This window comes from Aythya ferina, assembly GCF_964211825.1.
Source record: "Aythya ferina genome assembly, chromosome: 1".
NCBI lineage: Eukaryota > Metazoa > Chordata > Aves > Anseriformes > Anatidae > Aythya > Aythya ferina.
Window position 1 is genome coordinate 88,848,979 of NC_140296.1, and position 19,625 is coordinate 88,868,603.

General features: G+C 40.7%; 1 protein-coding gene across 3 annotated transcripts in view; it reads left to right on the plus strand.

The window, feature by feature from the left end:
- The first annotated feature begins 5,768 nt into the window (after positions 1 to 5,768).
- SYTL5 (synaptotagmin like 5) overlaps positions 5,769 to 19,625 on the plus strand; it is an 88,454-nt gene continuing 74,597 nt past the window's right edge. The window contains exons 1-2 of one of the 3 annotated variants that reach the window (XM_084507178.1): positions 5,769 to 5,827; positions 5,931 to 6,106. The gene's annotated coding sequence lies outside the window, so the exon portion shown is untranslated. Of the gene's footprint in view, positions 5,828 to 5,930; positions 6,107 to 6,856; positions 7,087 to 19,625 lie in introns of those variants that run through there. The other 2 variants (XM_084507180.1, XM_084507179.1) reach the window with 2 other exon arrangements.

Sequence of the window (19,625 nt, forward strand, 5' to 3'; positions counted from 1 at the left end):
GCTCTTTGTATGTATTTTCTCCCCCTTCCTCTCTGAGGAGGGGGAGTGAGAGAGCGGCAGTGGTGGAAGTCGGCTGCCCACCCGAGGAAAACCACCACAGGATGTACCTCACTAAATCAACAGCAACAACTCAGTAGCTTTCGGATGGTTTGCTGGACTGAACTGGCTTACTGAGAGGTCAGACAGGTAACAGAGCAAGGGAGAGGGCAGAGCACCATGGAGGAAAAGAGGAAAATGTAGTGATCAGTGGGTTTCATTTTTCAGTGGCTGCAAGTTATGGTACTAACATTGCCTTTTAACCAAACATAAACTCAAACATAAACTCTTTATTTATTTATTTATTTATTTATTTATTTATTTATTTTTTTAATAAACTTTGTATATTGTAATTGTCTATTTGTACTAGAAGCTACTTCAGGCAGCAAGAAATCTTGATGATTCTTGTCTGTCAGAGTTGTGGTTTAAGGTAATGAACATTTACTCCAGCTAAAAAGAAAGAGACATTGATAATACCTTTTTGTCATTCTGGCCAAGACAATAAAAACATCTTCCAAAGTGCTGTCCAACGTACTGCAGAAGAGCATGGAAAGAAACTTTTTTTTTTTTTTTTTGACTAGAGGGCTTCTCTGAACTGGAAATACAGGGACCAGTAGTGCTCTTCATGTGCTGAGGCAGGGATAGCCAGAAGACAGATGTGATTGTGACCTAAGGACTCTAAGCAGCAGAGCTTATTTTGGTAAAAGTGCTTTCTACATGGAGAAAAGTGGATCTCTGCATAGAAAAGTACCTACAGAAAATATTATCTTTCTATAGTGTTCAAGGAAACACAGTTGGGCTGTGTTTGTAAGTCACTTAAACCATGTTGGAAAAACACTTCATTCTAGATGACAGCTTTTCTCTTATCAAGAGTAACCGTGTAAGACTACAACTGTGAACAAGCGCTTTGAGCAAAACATAATGCAAATGAAAGAAAGACAAGTTAGTGACTCTCACTATGACACCGAGCTTCCGAAGGGTGAAGAATTCTCTTATTAAAAACATGGCAGGGTTTTTGTTTGATTGTTTTCTGTGAAGATAGAAGTTAGCCTTCCAAGGTGTTTTTCCAAGCCCTGTTTCAAATGCAGAATGCAGCTTTTCACTTCCCAAGCTATTTTCTTGTCAAGGACAAGCTGAACCAATGTATTTGATCTAAAATGTCCTTCCAGTTTCTGACCAGACTGCTTCTGCTTATTCTGTAGTGTGCAGAACTTTAAGGGTGTTTTTGTTTTTCCCTCTGCATCTCTTAAAAATTCCTAAAGTTTCTCTACTAACAGATGATCAAAACCTCCTAGGTGACTTAAGCTATCTTCTTGCTGAACTTCACAGATATATTTTGTATAGGAAATGGATTGATTTCATGAAATCAATTAAATGTTTCTGTATTTTTTAGGGGCCATTAAAATTATTTGCGATAAAACATTCATAAAAATATAGATATTTACAGATGGTTTTGCTAAGTGATAGAACTGTAGCTAGCTATTTTGAAGTAAAATGGTAAGTAATGTTAAGAAGTATCTTGGTACGCTTAGGATGAAATTATATGTTGTGCTACCACTTTAGACTTTGCAGGCAATTCATAATTCATACGTTTTCAGATTCCTTTAACAGTTTCTTCGCTGTTCCCTCATGAAATACTTCTGAATGTCCTGCAGAGGAGCACAGCACGCCTGGATATTAACTTAACATTTCTTTATGCAAGACATCATTCTACGCCTTTTAGTCATTTTGCATAGTTCTTGCTCATGCGAAGAATACCTTAGCTAATATCAAATATTTGTCTAGAGTAAATAGTTCACTCAGTAATGGAGGCTCTAAGACCATTACGTTAGCTCATGTGAATTCATTCTAGGCCGTAAGTAATTCAAGTACTGGCTTAACATAGCACAGTGAGACACCCGTAACTGTATTCTTTTATTCTTTTTGTTTTAAATGTACTGAAGCAGAAGCGGACAGATTCCTCATTTTATGGTGTGTGAGAGAGAAAGCACAAATGTGTTGCTGCATTCAATATGTCTCTAAGTCTGCCTTCTTTAAAAAGAACTGGAGGCACTGTAATTACCCTGAAAAGCTTTTTGTAAATACCTGCTTTTCTAAATCTTTTCACTGGATGAAACAGAAATGGCCTTGTCTCAGAACAGCTAATGACAGCAGTTCCCCCTTTTTCACTTCTAAGCCTGTGACATGTAATTTTGCTGTTCCTGTAGTAACTAACATTAAGAAAAACCCTAAATAATTGCCTTTTCAAAATATTGCTCTTTTGTAGAAGAGAAGGCTTTATTCTTCTTGTAGAACACCTTTTGTATGTCCATCCTGCTTTTGATATCACTTGCTCAGCATGGAGAAGAAGAGAAGGCTAGGAAAATTGTGGATAAGTGGAATGAAGCTTGAAAAATATTATTTTTCTCTCAGAGGAAAGTTTCTTGGCTTTGTAGTAAGAAAACCTCTTTGTGTCATGTAAGTAAAAATGGTAGGGCAAGAAAGGTCAGGAATAAGACTCTGACTTGCAGCCCAATACTATTGAAAAAACAAAATCCAATTCTTAAGAAAGGCAGGTGGGTCCAGATCGGGTGGTTACTTGTCCACACTGATCTCACAAACATTTCTGATGCACACTGAAGACACCATAGCTTACAGGGTGACGTGGAATTCCATCCAGCCTTGCATGTCATACACCTACCAATCAGTAATTGAGAAGGAACAGGCTCAGTGTAAATAATATGTGTGCATGTTTTAATAAAATTTGTAAGACATGGCTTATTAATGTTTAAATAAATCTATCTTCTTTCCAGGAGGAATGCCAAAAAAGCCGATGAACAGTCTAAAGAAACATAGCGATGCTATTGCTTCTGCAGAAGTTTCTGTATTTCCTGAAATGTTATTTTGCCTCATTATTAATTAGTGTATCATAACGGACATTTTTTCTTTTTTAAAATTAAAATCTTTTCCTTCATCTTGTACTGGCTACAGAGTGAAGCACATCAGTGTCACAAACACCATTAAAAATTGACCAGGGACTCTTTTTTACAGAAATACCAAAAAGTTCATCATTTAAAATGCAGACTATACAAGAACTCAAACCACTGGAAAAAAATAATAATAGGCAGAAATAAGAAACTGCAAAATCAGTAGCTTCTATAACTTTATGAGCACTGAAAGGCATTGCTGATTTTTTATTTATTTATTTATTTTTAATGAAGACCTATGACAGCTCAAAACCTTGAGCAAAGAGAGATGGTAAACAGCAGTTGTTCCTCTTTGTTGGAGATGCAATTTCACTTCTGGAAAATAGCCCAGGGAATGATCAACTGGATGATGGGAATTTGCACATTTCAACTTCCTTGACCAAACTTTCTTTTTCAAAATTGTCTTCAAATTCTGCTCCTTACATGTATGTTATTTAGGAGTGAAATGTATGTAGTTTATGAGGACCTTAAAGAAGGCTATAGTGAGGTAGGGACTGGGCTCTTCTCCCAACTACCAAGTGATAAGAAGACAAATGGCCTTAAGTTGCACCAGGGGACTTTCAGGTTGAATATTAGGAGAAATTTATTCACTGAAAGGGTTGTGCGTCATTGGAATAGGATGTCCAGGGAAGTGATTGACTCAACATCCCTGGAGGTCTTCAAGAAATGTATAAATGTAGAACTTCATAGCATGGTTTAGTGCTGGACTTGTCAGTACTAGGTTAAAGGTTGAGCTGGATGATGTTAGAGGTCTTTTCCAACCTGAATGATTCTATGATTCTAGTTACCCCACTGCAGCTCTTACTATTAACAGCTATGAGTGATTCTCAAAAATTCCCTTTTCTATCCTATGCCACATGATCTCTTACTCAAAACTTTTTAGTCTAGCAAACTGCAGCAGTAGCCTACTTTTCTGATATTTACTGATAGATTAGATTCAGGTGAGGAGAAATAAAAGCTTGCAGAGCACTCCAACTGAAATGCAAGAAAACTAGGTTTTCTTTATTAATGCTATTGAACTGTGTTTAGTTTGTGTCAGTTCTGTGAGTTTAGAAGATGTTGTGGCTGTGTGAACCAGGATATCAATAAATGTCAAAGTTCGTTGATTTCTGGTGTGTGGAGTTAGCAGTTGCTTATCCAGAGAAGAAAACCTACCAGAAAACCACTGTCCCAGAGGGCAAGAGCGTTGCCATAGCACTCTGGAGAAGGGCCATGAATACTAAGAGTCATTCCTAACAAAGCTGCAGCTAGGGACCCTAGTGGGGTAATTCCTTATGGTGATGTGTGAGCAACTGAGACTGAAGTCACCAATGAAATCAAAGCACAAATACTTTATGTTTCTTCTAAATAGGCCTTGTGGTGTATTTAGAAATCTATTTTCTGTAATTATGATTTAAAAAGCCCTTTGTTCATGTGGTCTGTTACAGATCATGAAGGGCACTTAATAATTATGAATATGGATTTGCATGGGGTGGTGCTACCAGAATACTATGGTTCTCCAGTCTTTATGGACAGCTGCTTTCTATTGCAATGGAAACACAAAAAGTCTTTGATGTTTCTCAGAAATTCTCCTTGTACTTGGTTATTCCGGTGCGTATGGCTGTATGTCAGCCATCAGGCTGTTGTGCAAGTGGTTATTAGCCCTTCTTTCCATTCACCAGCCCCCCAAACAGTATTTACAAGCTGAAGCTAAAAAAAATCACGTAAATCTGAAGCTTGTGTTTTAGTATTCAAAAATAAGAATTACAGAATATATTTGTTTGTGTATCTTTTTTGATACCTATTCACATTGTTATAAAGACCAGTGTATTATGGTTAACACAGCCAAATGATGTACCTGAGCATTTAATTTAGAGCAGATCCATTCAGAGCTTTCCAGGAACAAGGGAAAGAATGCTGGTGTGAGTCTAACAGGCAGCAAACACCAGTTACTTTTCAAAGGAGTTATATTTGTATACCAAGCCAGCAAACATTGTAACTCTTAGTATAAACTTCGCAACATATGTGTTGTTTGGGTTAACACAAGCACTGTAGTTTCTTAAAAATAAGACTCTAGGAATTTGAAGGTAACAAGTAACATTAAGTCGCTGTTGTGCACAAGCTGCAATTTTTATGCTACAATTTTACATGTGAGAAAGAGCGGGAGATTTTGGTTGCGCGTGGCAATTTTTTGAAAGTGATGAATGTCGGCATAATTTCAAAATCAGTTAAAGCTGTGAAAAAGATCTGCTCTTCAGTATTTTCCTGTGGCCCACCTCTGCGTATGGTAGGAGTTTTAAACCCTGTTGTAACACACTAGCCAACACACACAGGTGCAAGTTTCCTTGTCTTTTTTAGACACCTGCTACACGCGCTCTTTGGGTGCCTGGGGATGCCGGCAAGTGTGGATGAATCATTTGATTCACGAGGATGAACCCAGATACCATTTTGCGTGGTTTCTTTTGAACTGGGGGATATTTTGTAAGACCTGTAGCCGCTTGATAAATCTCCCTCACTCAAACCCTTACAATAAAGCTGACGAACTGCTGCCCACAGCCGTGGGGAGGGCGGCTGGACTTCCATGACACATCCCATTACGCCCTGCAGTGCTGTTTCACCCCTCGGACATTTCCCTCACCCACCGCCCACAACAACACCTCTTTCTCCCTCCCGAGCCCACTTTGGGCTCAAAACCCAGCTGCAGACGAAAACTGGGGGCTGACAGCCAGGGGAAGGGAGCTGCCCCTGCCCCATCCCGGCGGCCGGCCGAGGCGCCCCGACATGGCGGCCCTTCCCGCCGCCGAGGGGCGCTGAGGGGCGGCCGGGCTGGGGCCGGCGGCGAAGGGGTGAGGGAGGCGGGCCGTGGGGCTGCACCTGCCGCCGTGCCCGCCCGTCTCCCGTAATCGTAGCTGCTGCTTTTTTTTTTTTTTTTTTTTTTTAATTTTCTAGATCCCTGGGTTTCCTTCTCTTTCGCCATCCCCACCGCGGACCGCGTGTGCCCGTCTCTCGCAAGGCGGACAGCGGGAGGCAGCGGGGAGCCGGTCGGCAGGAGGGGCGGCGGGGAGCTGCGTCCCCCATCTCCCCCCATCTCCCCTCATCTCCCCCCATCTCCGTCTCTCAGCCGGGTGAGTGGCGCCCGGGTGGCCCCTCCAGGTTTTGCTTCGTCCCTTGTGGCCCTAAGGGACGTGGGGTGGCGATGGGGGTCGGGAGGACAGTCCCCACGCAGTGGGGCTGGGGACCCTGCACCCCAAGTGACTGGGGAAAGGTGTGGGGAGTTTGGTGGGCAGCAGCCGGGGATGACCCCTTCACTGGGTGTGGGGACAGGGGAGGCTGCCTGTGGGGTCCGCAGGTGTTGCTGCGTGCCCTTCAGGTGGAGGTCTTGGTGCCAGGTGCAGCCCACCCCGCTGTAGGAAACATTTGCGGACCCCTTGTCCTTTGGCCTCTCGGAGCTTGTGGTCCTGGGGGGATCCAAAAGGGTGAGGGAAGCGATCGGCTCACTGTCTGGGAGTGTAAAGGTGGGGAATAATGGGCTTTGAAGTCAAGCTGGCAAAGGTTTAACAACATCCAGTGTTGGAAATTGGAAGTTTGACATCGGGAGACTAGAAAGGGAGTGCAGTTTCTTCGAATAACAACACTCGTTAGACCAGTAATTTCTTCTTTTTTATTATTCATTAAAAAATAATAAATCAAAAAAGCATCCTTGTTTTAAAGTCATGTCTGTTTTTAACAGTTCTTAGTATGGGGAGGTCATATGGGCTGAGTGTGGGGGGAGGCTGGAACAGGTGATGGTGACAACCCCTTATTGCCTGTTGGACACGTAGTCAGGAGAGCTGTGCTGTCTCAGAGAGCACACTCTTTATAATTCCCTTGCATTCCCTTTACTCCCCTAACTTTCTTTGTTTTTGCTCAAGTAACACTGATGGCTAGCTTTTGGCTGTATGTTTGTCTGTGTATTTCCGAGTCAAATTATCCCCCATGTGCAATTACAGCCAGGGGACTCTGTGCTTGATTTGCATCTACGTGATTCCAGTGAATTTCTGACGATGAGAGTTGTTGCCTGTGGATCTGAGTAAGGTTTGAGGAACACGTTTTGTCAGGCTTGGAGGTATGGTTATGCTTTCCGGACAGTATCAGTGTGCTTAAACATTTTAGGGAACTTAATATGTTAACGTTTCTAAGCTGCCTTTAGCACTATGTGTACTCTGAAGAGATGCTTATCAGCATGCTTTGACTCTTATACATTTCACGGTAGTTGAATTCCTAAGTTCTTTTGGGATGGAGGAATAATTCAATCAAAATTCATTGTGAAAAGCCTTTTTTTTGGATTGGTGCTGCATTTCTAGAGTAGAAATGTAGTAGGAACATACCTAGTAGGTATGAAGGATCTTAATAAGCAGTTCATGGTGCGATGTTGCAGTCATCTTCTTGTTTGCATTATCTACAAAACATATTCTTCTTACATAATGCTATTTTTTCCAAATCTCCTTATCAGGGAGATGTGAATTTCCTATCTGATGATTAACTCTGTTAGTAAGATTCAGCTTTGGGGAGGTGAGGAGAAAGGGAATCTGCTGACAGAGTGAAGGCTGAAGTCAGCTGCAGTGCAGGATTGCTGAGTGACTGAGCACGCTGTTTTCCCAGTTCTTTATTGCTGCTGCCTTGCCTACACTTACTCTGCCTTCTTATCAAACTTTCTTGATAGCAGGGATTAACGTATTGATGTGTTATCCCGGAGCCTGGTAAGAAAGCAGAATAGACAAGAATGGCTGGAAGAGTGAACCTTGAAGAACAGCATGGCTCTGGGTCCAAGGGGAGTAGTAAAAGGTGTATGCATAGTAGATATAGGAAGCTGATACAGGTATATTTCTCTTTGGATCCTTAGAGCATTTTTTCCATCTATTTATGCAGGACAACCACATATACATGCAGTGTATGGCAATGAAGCCTTCTGTTCAGAGCAACCTTGCTCTGCAACAGGAAAGATCTGTCTAAGCTTGTATCTTAGGCTGTCTTGGGTTGTGACAAAGTGGCCCAGTTCTGTGGCTTATCTATTTATTTATTTATTCTTACTGTTGTGTGTTGGGATTTTTGTGTCCCTCCCAGTATGCTGAGGCATAGCTGCGGAGCCAATTGTGCAGGAGCTGAATTTGTCTGTGTGTTCTTGGTTGTGTTTTTTTTCCTTCAGTCTTTACCTTGGCCTGCACTGGAATTTCTTCATAATGCAATTACTGTAATCTGCACCTTTTCATTTTCACTGTAATTCTTCCCTGGGTATGCTTTTTGCATTGCTTAGAAATTTAGAGATGAAACAAAATTCCACAGTGGATCATACTACGTTCTGCAAATGAGTATTAACAGGAATGTCCTTAAATGAGCTGCTTCTGTTTTTGTTGTTTGTTTGTTTTCTTTATTTAAGAGACTAGCTCTGCACCCTCACTTCAGTGCATCTCTGGAATATTTATATTCTCAGGGGCATCTCTCGCTGTTGACACGTAAGTTCTTGTTTCAGTTGGTCTGCTGTGTCTTGGTTCCAGATGAATTTGCCATAGGTTTTTTTTTTTTTTTTTGTGTGTGAGAGAGAGAAAAATTACCTTTCACTGCAGACTTCTATTGCAAGGAAGACTGCTTTTAGGATTGATTGTATTATGCATTGGGATGACTTGTGATCTGAATGCAACTGAACTTATTAGTATCTCTTCACTGAGACTCTGCTGGGTTTAGGGTTAGACTAATATCCTTCACCTGTAGACCTTATGAATAGTGGAAGCAGCAGTGCATCAGCAGATGAAAGCAAAACATGTCCACAGCATGAACGTACCATTTTTTTTAATGTGTAATGTAGAGATGGAGACAGTGTAAGGATTGTACATAGCACCAATGCGTTTCTATGGCTAGAACAGTGGAGTCGAGCTTGAGGGAATTGCTTTTTGTACATATGGTATTGAACTTCCAGGTTGTTATCTGAATACCATGGAAGCAAATGTCCACGACCATGGGAACGTTGTTTCCAAGGATTCTATTATTTGACAGACTTCAGGGAGAAAGCACTGTTTGAAAGCAAGCCATTTGTCAACCATATTTTTCATTTGCAGTTACTACACGACAGGATTGATTGCTTTTTGAGCAACTGTGTACAAGTTGAAGCTGAGCTTGGTTCCTCATTTCAGGGGCATTTCAGAACTATGGAAGAGGTAGGTCAGATTTAAGAAGAGACACTTAATATCTAAAACCTCATTTCCTTTTCTTGAATTTCTACACAAAATTGCTAGGGCTTGATAGGCTTGGGGGGAAAAAATGGAGGAAAAGGAAACGAATAGTAGTTCTCAGAATATTAAACCTGCTTAAAATAATAAACAGGCTTATGAACTGAAACATGAAAGGTGCTTACAAATGGACGTAACTTCAGAAGGATAAGAGAAGTGTAACTCAAACATACTGTCAATTAAATAAAGATCTGGTGATGAGGTTACCTTCCATTCATGTTAGTGCAGAAATAGTACTAGCTGCATTATGGAGTCTGTTAAGAGGGACGGAAGAGAATGAGTTTTATACGGGGAGAGGTAATATCAGAAATCTCATCTTGTGTAGAGTGATTTAAAAGACGTGAATATAATGAAAGTGAGTATTCTTCAAAGCAGTAGGTTCAGAGAATTTTTGGAGATAAATGATAAAAATAATAATAAAAAGGCAATATAGCTGGCTTAAGTGTTATGTAACATCGCAGAATGCACTTTTTTTTTCTAGCAGCTTTTTGTACACTGACTGTTGTACCTGGAAATTTTCTCACGGCTGCTAACTATGAAGCCGGTTCCTTGACTTTTGTCATGCTCTGAAGTTAAGGTATAAATATATGCTTCTCTCCAGGAGTATTGCTGTCCCTTCAATCTATAGATGTATTTTAAGTAGGCTTAGGTGATATACTAGTGAGCATGTCTGTTAACTATCAGCAACTTTGTCTAGAGTACAGCCCTCTCCATTGTTGTTACCAGTGTTAGAGGGGGAAAAAAGAAAGAAGCCAAAGCTAAGGTTATAGTGGGAGTGTTGTGTAAACACTGTCTGGTTTTGAAGCTCTCACTCTCAGAAAAATGTGAAAATATGAACAAGGTGGATGTGGTATGGAGGAAAAAACATTAATGCACTGGAGAATAATGATTCACTAGGTGCAACTGAAAACTAACAAGTGAGAAGTATATGCCTTCTTGGTATTTTTTCTGCTCAAAGGCGTACATCCTTCAGTGAAGTGAGTATGGCAGCAAAGAAGGGTGGAGAAGTATGAGTAACCAGTGCAAACACGGGTGTCATCTGGTTTGCGCTGCAGTGAGTAAGGAATGCACTGACAGATGAGGGCGTGACAAGTTCAACATGTGGTGGAGCTGGTATATTCATAGGTACCGTACTTTCGTTGGTAAACATTTGTCTGGTTTCGGCTTTTCAAAGTGAAGAACCTGAATGGAGACCATTTAGGTCAATTTAACTGCACGTTCTACTAATACCCAAGGTGTTGGTTTTGCACAGAAGAAATAACACTCCTCTGGATTTCCTGCTAATCTGAATGCCTTTAGGCAGGGGGTTGTTCTGGTTATGATTGCGATAATCTTTTAGAGCGTTGTTCAAATACTAGCATCTGTAGTAAGCTGCAAGTCAAACCTGATCAGCCCTTTTCTTCATGTTTGAGAAACTGTCTGGTTTGCCAGGAATTTGTAGTTTACCCTGAAGTCACTTTGAATCATGACCTTGCTGATGATATTTCATTTCTGTTACGGAAGGCAGCAAAAACATTTCAGAATGATTTGTGGGAAATGAGCTCTAAAAATCCACATTCTCAAATAAGAATTAAAATACATAATGCGGTAGTTATATATAAAAAATACTTTGAATTGAAATCATGAGCTCAATTCTGATTAATTTTGGGTGTTTTTAATGTTTGTTTTCCACACCATGCTTCCAGTTATAAAAAGACTACGTGTGGAAGTAAAGGCAGTTAAGCATTCAGCTTTAGGCTTGGTGGAGTACTGGTGCATGTAAAAGCCTTCTCACTAACTTAGCAAAGATAGCGCTGATGATTAGATGGCTATGGTAAAACTGTGTTTTGAGAAGATGAGGAGAAATAAATGTTCTAAAACATTTGTGCTCATTGTCCGCATCCTCCATCTTCCAGTGAGACCGTAGATGGTTTTAGCTGAGGCACAAGCTTGGGTGCAATCCTGCTTCTGATTTCATCAGTGTTTGTATAGCTCTGTGCCTCTTGTGTGAGGAGAACAAACTTTGTTATGATCTGCATTAACAGTAACGAAACTATAGCAGAACTTTAAAATCAGCAACAAAGTACTGTGTTGATCACTTCTCAGAGTCCTGTTGCTGACCCCAGAGAGCAGAGCTCAGCGCCTGCCCCTCCGCTCCCCTCGTGAGGGAGCTGCAGGCCGCCATGAGGCCTCCCCTCAGCCTGCTCTGCTCGGGGCTGAGCAAACCAAGGGGCCTCAACTGCTCCTCATACAGATTCACCATCTTTGTAGCCCTCCTTTGGACACTCTCTAATAGTTTAATGTCCTTTTAATACTGTGGTGCCCCAAACTGCATGCAGTGCTCGAGGTGAGGCCATACCAGCGCAGAACACGCGCTTGTTTTCTCTGTTGTGTGCCTGCTCTCACCGTGAAGGTTCTGGCTTTCAGCCACTGAACCTCCACAGTCAGTCATAAGTTGGCTTCTGAGGAGATTGCTCTGAGTGGGCTTTGTTAATGGATTAATACCATTATTAAACTTCACCTTAAACCTAACACATTGGTTCAGAGACATGCTAAATGTTTGTAGAATATCAATTTAAAATGTGCAGTAATTTCACAAATACTTCATTAGCCTTCATCATCATACTCCCTTCATACTTCTCCCTTCAGTTGAAAAAGCATGTAAGAAAAGCAGTAACTGTTCCTTAACCTTAAATCTGGGCAAGATTCAGGTGATACTGGAAAGGGAGCTATCAGACAATATAGCATCGATCGCAAGGTTTTTTTCTTCATTTGCATCACTAGCGCAGAAAAAAGCAGATCTCAAATTTGAAAACTCCATGAATGAAGAAAAATGAAAGATCTTTAACTGCATGAACTATTTGTTGTGGAATAGTTTATTGTAAATACTGTGCATGGTACACAGGACAATCAAACTGTGCCCTAACACTAGAAGTGATCAGAGCCTAGTTTAGTACTGCTGTCCCCTGACTCAATACAGTTCTTCTGGTTCTGCTTGTAAGTAGACTGCAGCTGGTGTATAAACTTGCACTTACTTGGAACTGCCTTCATTATTGACATTTTCAAAAATTACCCCTTTTGGCCCTCCTGTTCTTGGTAAGAAGAGTTCTTGGTGAAAGATTGAGACTAGGCTGTGATGTTTTTTTCATTGTAGTACTTGAGAGGCAGAATAAGAGGAACAGAATACAATGTCACCATGTGCAAGTCTCAAGTAGTTGTAGATGTGGCTTTTTTTTAATTGGGAATCCAAATGGCAAAATAACTGGTAATAAGACAGGGATCACTAAATGGAGGGGAGCTTCTTGTCTTGTTGCCATCGTTGTTTTTCCAGGGGAGATGCTTTTCACTTACGTAAGTGCAAGCTGAAGCCAGAGGAAAAATAATTGTTTTTTCCTTCTTAGCTTTGGAGGGTTTCTGTCCATCCTGTCTTCTCATTACGCCAGGTGAAGATGCTGTGATAGTTGGCAGAGGATATGCTGGGGACTGTTGCATGCTCTCAGGTGTCTGGCACCTGTGGCTTGCTCCTGGGAGAGAGGAGAGCACAAGTGTGAAATGGGTCAAGACAATGAAATACCCTCAGAAGTTCAACATCAGAGTTTAACTGTAGTCTGCATAGAGTAAAAGCTGGAGATGTGTTCAGGAAGAATAAATGTGTGTATATTCATATAAATAGAAAACCCTAAATCGCAAACAAAATTTATTAGATAACTATGCAAACACATCTTCAGATAGCTTATGCCTGAGGACAGCAACGAAGTCATTCTCAGTTGTTAGTGCATAAATTAAGTGAGGAGACCGAAAGCTTTCTTTTCATTACTGCATATTTTCTTAAGCCTTGCTGTGAATGTAAGATCCCCCATTGTTATCTTTCCACTTACTTTTTTTGTTGTTGTTTTGGGAGGAAAATCAAAAGGCCAGTAAATTATAAACGATTAAATATGTAACAAGGCATTCTTCCTTCAGTAATAAGTTGATATTTGAATAGCATTTTGTGAAGAAAAGCAGTAAAAACACATATACAAGGTCTTAAAAGTGAGTTTGTTGGGTTTCCTGGAGACAAGTAATTGGGCACTCTTTTATGCCATTGTAAAAGGTTTTCCTTTACTGGTATAACCCAATATGCATTCCCAAATAGCAATCTTTAGGAAAAATACAAGCAGCAGGGTTATGCAACATCACGTCTCGAGGGGCAGGGGAGGGAATAAGTAGGCAGCCACTGACAATTAGCAGTCTGTGCTTTGTGGTTTAGAAGGAGTTTTGTTCTACCTCCTGGTGTGTTTGTCCCTTTGGTTTTGAAGGACCTAGTATACCTGAGCAGCTTGTGGTTTGTTTTCAAAGCTACACAGCACAAAGACAGAAACTAGTTCTGTTGAGAGACAATCTGAAAATAGCAGTGGAAAATATGGCTGGGGTTAATGCATTCTCCCTGTTGTGTGATATTCTCCGTTTACCAGGGAATATGGAAAATGCAAAGAGAAAACAGGCCTCATGCACAACTCCCCAAAGATAAGGAGAAATCTTTCTACTGGTCAGAGGTGACATTCAAGCAGTTGTTTCTGAACTTGCCAGTTGCCAATTATTGTACTGTGGAAGTTTCTGTCATTAAACAAAGGGTGCGTGATCAAATTATTTGCAATGACTGTTAATACACTACAAGTTTTCTGTTATCTGAGGAATCTCACAGTTTTGATCCACCTTATTTATTCCTGCTGCATCTCCTGCTAACACCTGTTGGTGTTTTGATGATATCAATTCTAAAACGGTGTAGTACAGCATGATTTTGGCTTCCTGCCTGTGGGCTTTGTTGCGCTACAGTGGTATGATCTCCAGTAACAGAGACTCACTTCTCCAACTGGTTTGGTTTAAAACCCTGTCACATAAATGTAAATGCAAGAACAGCATGAGACAATGTACAGGAACAGTAGAGCCGTCGTGATGTTCTAGTGAAATTTTGTACTTTACTTGACATCCAGGATTATTTCTCTAGAAATAAACTGAAGTTTTACCAATTACTCTTTTTATAAATGGTTTATTCCTTCATGCATGTGGACACATGTGCATGCCTCTGCACATCTGGAAAACTTTTGGAGGCTGGTGGAAGAACTGTCAGCTCTCACATTCTTCTACTGAAACCTAAGTTATATGAAATTGAGATGTGTGTGTTTATGGAGGCAGATTTTAATGACAAGCTTGAAAATTAAAGTAGGCTTTTCCAAGGTTTGTGGTATTTCTGGATTAGAATAAAATCTATACTGAAGCCCCTAAACATGCGTTTGAATAAGTTTTATTCTAGGTTGACTTTGATCAGAATGACTGTTGTAATGTTGAATGAAACCGGAATAAAATAATTGCCTCAAGCTCAAACAAAATCAAAACTTTTCCCATTTCTAAAGCGACAAGAGTCACTCTTCCAACCCGTGACAGAATAGTTCTTCACTCTTGTGTTCCAGTGGAATACTAAGGACAGAATGACTTCTGTACCTAAACACTGTTATACCTTCACTTCTCTAAAAGACTACACAGAAAAATGGTGATTTTTTTTTTTTTTTAAACAAGGGGTTGTGGTTTGGGGGGGGGGGACAGGAGGGTAGTGGCTACCCACTTCCTGGAGGAGGGCAGTCAGCCAAGCTGAAAACAGCCCAATGGTATTTTAGGCTTACAAACATTAACCATGATATTTTGCGCAGAGATTTCATGACCCGTGCTAGTGCAGTTCTTTTATGATCTCTTAAAGCAAAACATGAAAACACTTGCACTGGGTCAAGATAAAAAGGTCCAGAGAGGCTGGCACTTCTGTTGAAAGGATGGAAGAAATGGGGCAAATACGGAATAATGCCTTTATTTCCACATACTCCCAACAATTTTCTTGTTGAAACACTGCCCCTGTGTTTCCTGATTTAAGTTTGCATCTGAACCACTGCAATTTATAGACCTGATAACAGTGAAAATTAAGACAAGCTTTCTAAGTTCAGTGAAACTTCTTAAGTGGAGTTGTTTCTATATTTAATCAGCCCAGGGCAGACCACAATCTAAGGTTTATGTGCCTCTCTATCAATCTACTCATTTAATTAACTTTTAAATCATTTACAGTTTTGAGACTTAGACAAGACTTTTTTTTTTTTTCTTTTTTTTCAAATGAATTACTCCGTTTGATACATAGTATCTCTTCTTTTTGATAACAAAATAGTTTCAGCTATTCAAAAACTTCATTTTCATTGCGTAAGTGCAGACAGAAATGATTATGGAAAAGTGCTCAAAAGATCCTCACTTCTTGTTTGGGTGAGAAGAGAGGTTATTAGGTGGTCTGAATGTATTCTAGGTGGCATAAATAACAATGCTTATAGATGAGGATGCGCAGGATGTCTTACACTTAGGGTGTTTTCTCATTCTGTATTTTTCTGTTCCCCCCAAATCAGTCTAAATTTGACCCTTGAAAATTGTCTGTCTTCATGTTATTGGTCACTCTAGCAAGTCTTTATCAAATTTGTATGAGCTATGTCTTCCTTCACAAGTTTAAAATTTTATTTTAATTAGATACATTTTAACATCTTCCACAATAAAATATTTCATGAAAGAAAATATTCCCTCTCCTGTTCAAGCTTGAAGTCCCAGCCTACAACTTTTATATGAATTAGTGGGAATGAAGATTGCTTCTACTTTGTCACAGATGTAATAATGTGATTTTCTTTTTCTAGCTCTTCTCAGGAAATTTGGCTGTAGATTGTCCTCAGACCTCAACTTGAGTGCCATGGAAAATTTTGTCCCTGATAGGTAACCTGGCAAGGCTGATAGAAAAGCAACCTTTTACGATGGAAAGAACCGTTAGTTTGCAATGGGGAGGCTTCCTGGTCCACTGAAATTCATAGGCAAGTCAAGAAAGAAGGGACCTGATTTGGCACAGAAAATAAATGGGGGACTTCAGTTTGAAACAATGTGTATATGTTAGTGAAAAGTCTGGTAGATTCATGATGTCAGGGAGCCTGGCATCCCTGCATATATTTTGCCTCCAAACAGCCTCCTGAGATGATAGAAGGGGTTGTTCCTGTATAGCTGGGAGCTGGAGTAAGAAGAACCAGGAGATCTGTTGTGCGTTACTGACGGTGAAGACAGTCTCGCCTCAGTGCCTGTCTGCTGTTCCTCTCTGGGCTTATCACTGTTCATGTTCTTACAGGGTGATAGAGGTTGTCATGAGCAGGGGTAAACTGATCCCTTACATGACAATGTCTCAAGATTTATGGTGTTTGAGGGTAATTTACATGAAAATTAGTTGTAAGGCTGGCACTTATTTTAAAAGTCTCTATAATAAATTACGAAGCAGACAAAAATTGATTTAAGTGTTAGAGAGCCACATAACATTAAAACTGTCTTATCCTTAAATGCCTTTAAATGAATTGTAGGGCAGCTTTGCCTGCTACTGCAGGAGAGAATATTTAAAATTGATGAAAACTTCAGAGAGCTCTATATGAGCAGACAAATTGATGGCTGAATTTCGAGAATAGTCTCATGTGATATTATAGATGTAAATGCACGTAAGATGAGTGCTTTGTATTCCCCAGCATTCTCTTGAATTTGATGGCCCCAGTCCTACTTATCCAATTCTGCAGCAGAGCGAAAGATGAGTGGTGCTGAGTAATCTGTGCCTAGCAATTAGATGGTCGATTAATCCTGATTTCTCATCTGCCTCCCCACACTGGAGGGTATCTTCCAGGCTCTGAAAGCATCCATCTACTTCTGCTGTCTTTGCCTCCACAGTAGGTCATGAGTAATCTTCTTGGTTTGTCACAGCAGTAAGGTCCGCCGCCCAGTACACCTGGGGATGGCGGATTCATTATTAAACTAACTCTAGTCCACACCTAGAGACCTGGAAATGTAACTGTCCCTCTACTGATTTGTCTTCATGGGTAGAGCTTCCCTGTTTGCAAACATTTGGACTGTGTATAAGCAGTTAAGTTTGGTTTCTGTTTAAACAGAGTATTTTACAGTAGCCTGGCTTACTCCCTTCACTAACAAGGAGGGGAACATCCCATGGGTGAGCCTTGTGATGGATGCTTCCAGTGCACGTCAGGTTGCTTGGAAGTATTTGTTCACCTGTGGACGGCACATCCTCATGGGGGAACACCAGCAGAGATGCCGAGTTATGGGGCAGCACTGTAGTTTTTATCCTCCCTTATCATCTCATCAGCCAGGTGTGTGATAAACTGTTCAGCTATGTTGGTTCAGGAGCTCACAGATCAGGGGAAAGCACTTGTGCTACTGTGATGAAGACACGACAAGAAGGAAGCCTACAACGGGGGCTGAATGAACCTTAACAGATGAGATTTGACAGGTCTACATTGCTAGTAATAAGAATTCCCTTCCAAAAAAAAAAGGAGGTCAATTGTATAAAGAAGAAACTTAATTTCTTTTTTTGTGGTAGTTTGTCACGTCTATATTCAAGCTGTACTGTATGGAGGAATTTTGACTGATTGACTGACCAAGCCTGGCATAGGAAACTCCCTGATGGTGTTCTGGATTTCCGTTAACATAATAGGCTGTGTTTTGGGGTAACTTTTTGTCCTGATGCAAGTGAAACTAAGCAAATAAGCGATTCCTGAAGGTTTTCTGTAGTGCCCATAGCCCGTTTTAGCAGTAGGACATTCAAATCTTACTGTAGCATGAAAAAGATAGAATTACATCAGTACCACTCTTTTTATTCTTCTTTGAATGACTTTGATGACCTACCAGGCAGTTGATTGAACTGCGTTATATTGATGCACTCAATCCTTCTATGTACTGCAGGCAAAGTTGAGTGATGCAGTAGGGAGACCATTCAGCCATTTTGCTCTGACTAGTGATCATTACCATCATGTAATAAATGTGTCTGTGTATGAGTTTACCAAATGTACTGGGTAAAATGGATAAAATATCAAAGTTCATCATGTCTTGGTCATGAAATTCAATGATGTAAAAATAGATTTATTTCCTAGGAAATTACATTTTCAATCTGCGTTACTTTTCTCTTCCCTCTGCTGTACACCGAAGAAAGGGTTTGAACTCTAATTTAAAAAAGTTTAAGCTGAATTAGTGTTGTTTAATGCTGTGGTATTCCCAACTTGAACACCACAGGTTTCCCTACGGCAGGAAACCTTACTGAGGATGTTCCGTGCAAACAGCTCTGCGTGCTGCGGGCTCTCTGCAAATGTTTGAATTCATACTGTGTTTGACCTATGGGCTGGCATCACTGCGCTGCAGAGGTGCCTGATCAAACAGGCTGCTGTACAATACTGGGCTCAATTAGAAAGCTTTTCCATCTGCTATTCCACGGGATTTTGAAATGTGCAGTGCTTCCATTTCTGAAGGGAATGTTACTGGTGCAGTTAGTTCCCCTGTAAGTCCAGAAAGGAAGGTGTGGGGAGCTGAGGGTTGGCCTCTTCTCACAGGTAACTAGTGATAGGACAAGGGGGAATGGCCTCAAGTTGCACCACACAAGGTTTAGGTTGGAAATGAGGAGACATTTCTTCTCAGAAAGAGTGGTCAGACATTGGAATGGGTTGCCCAAGGGAGGTGGTGGCATCACTGTCCCTGGGGGTGTTCAAGGAAAGGTTGGACGTGGTGCTTAGGGACGTGGTTTAGTGGGTGACATGGGTGGTAGGGGGTGGTTGGACCAGATGATCTTGGAGGTCTCTTCCAACCTTAATGATTCCATGATTCTATGATTCTACTAACAATATTGTCTTTGGATAATGTTTTAAGCCAGTATTTAGTCCTGAATTACCACTGCAGAGAACATGAAGGTTTACAAAAGGGATCAAACTAGCCTCTTGTTGTAACGTTTGGTCTGGAGATTTTTGGGTTATTTTTGAAGCCATTGAGAAGTAAAAGGTTCACAAATCTTTTACCAAGTATAATTCCCTCAAAAGCTGGTTAATTGGAGGGGAGGGTGTTTTACGCTCCTGATACATTTTCAGTAGTCTGAGGTGTTTCTTTAACAGGCTGTCCCTTTCAATGAGTAGATCATTTGGTGACGATAAAGCTCCATTTTTTGTTAGCTTCTGGTTGTGTTTCCTGCTTTCGAACACTGGTTTGAAATCATAATGACCATTATTAGTTGGGTTTTACTATGGCCCTGATAAATATTTGCTCTAACTTTATTTTGACTTGATTTGGCTTTTGTATCCTTTTTACAGGCTTGTGATGGGGTGGAAGCTTTTTCTGTGAAGTGCAAAAAGTATTTTATACTTCAGAGCCTGACATTCAAAGGCGCTGGGAGTCCCTGTGTTTATTTAAAATAATATGGGACTGTGGATGCTCAGTATACCTGAAAAATCAGGCTCTCTGTGACCGGAGTGTCCAGCCATTGGGATGCATTGGGTTACGGAATTGTCTCTTCCTTTCTTTTCCTTTCTTTCCCTTCTCTTTTCCC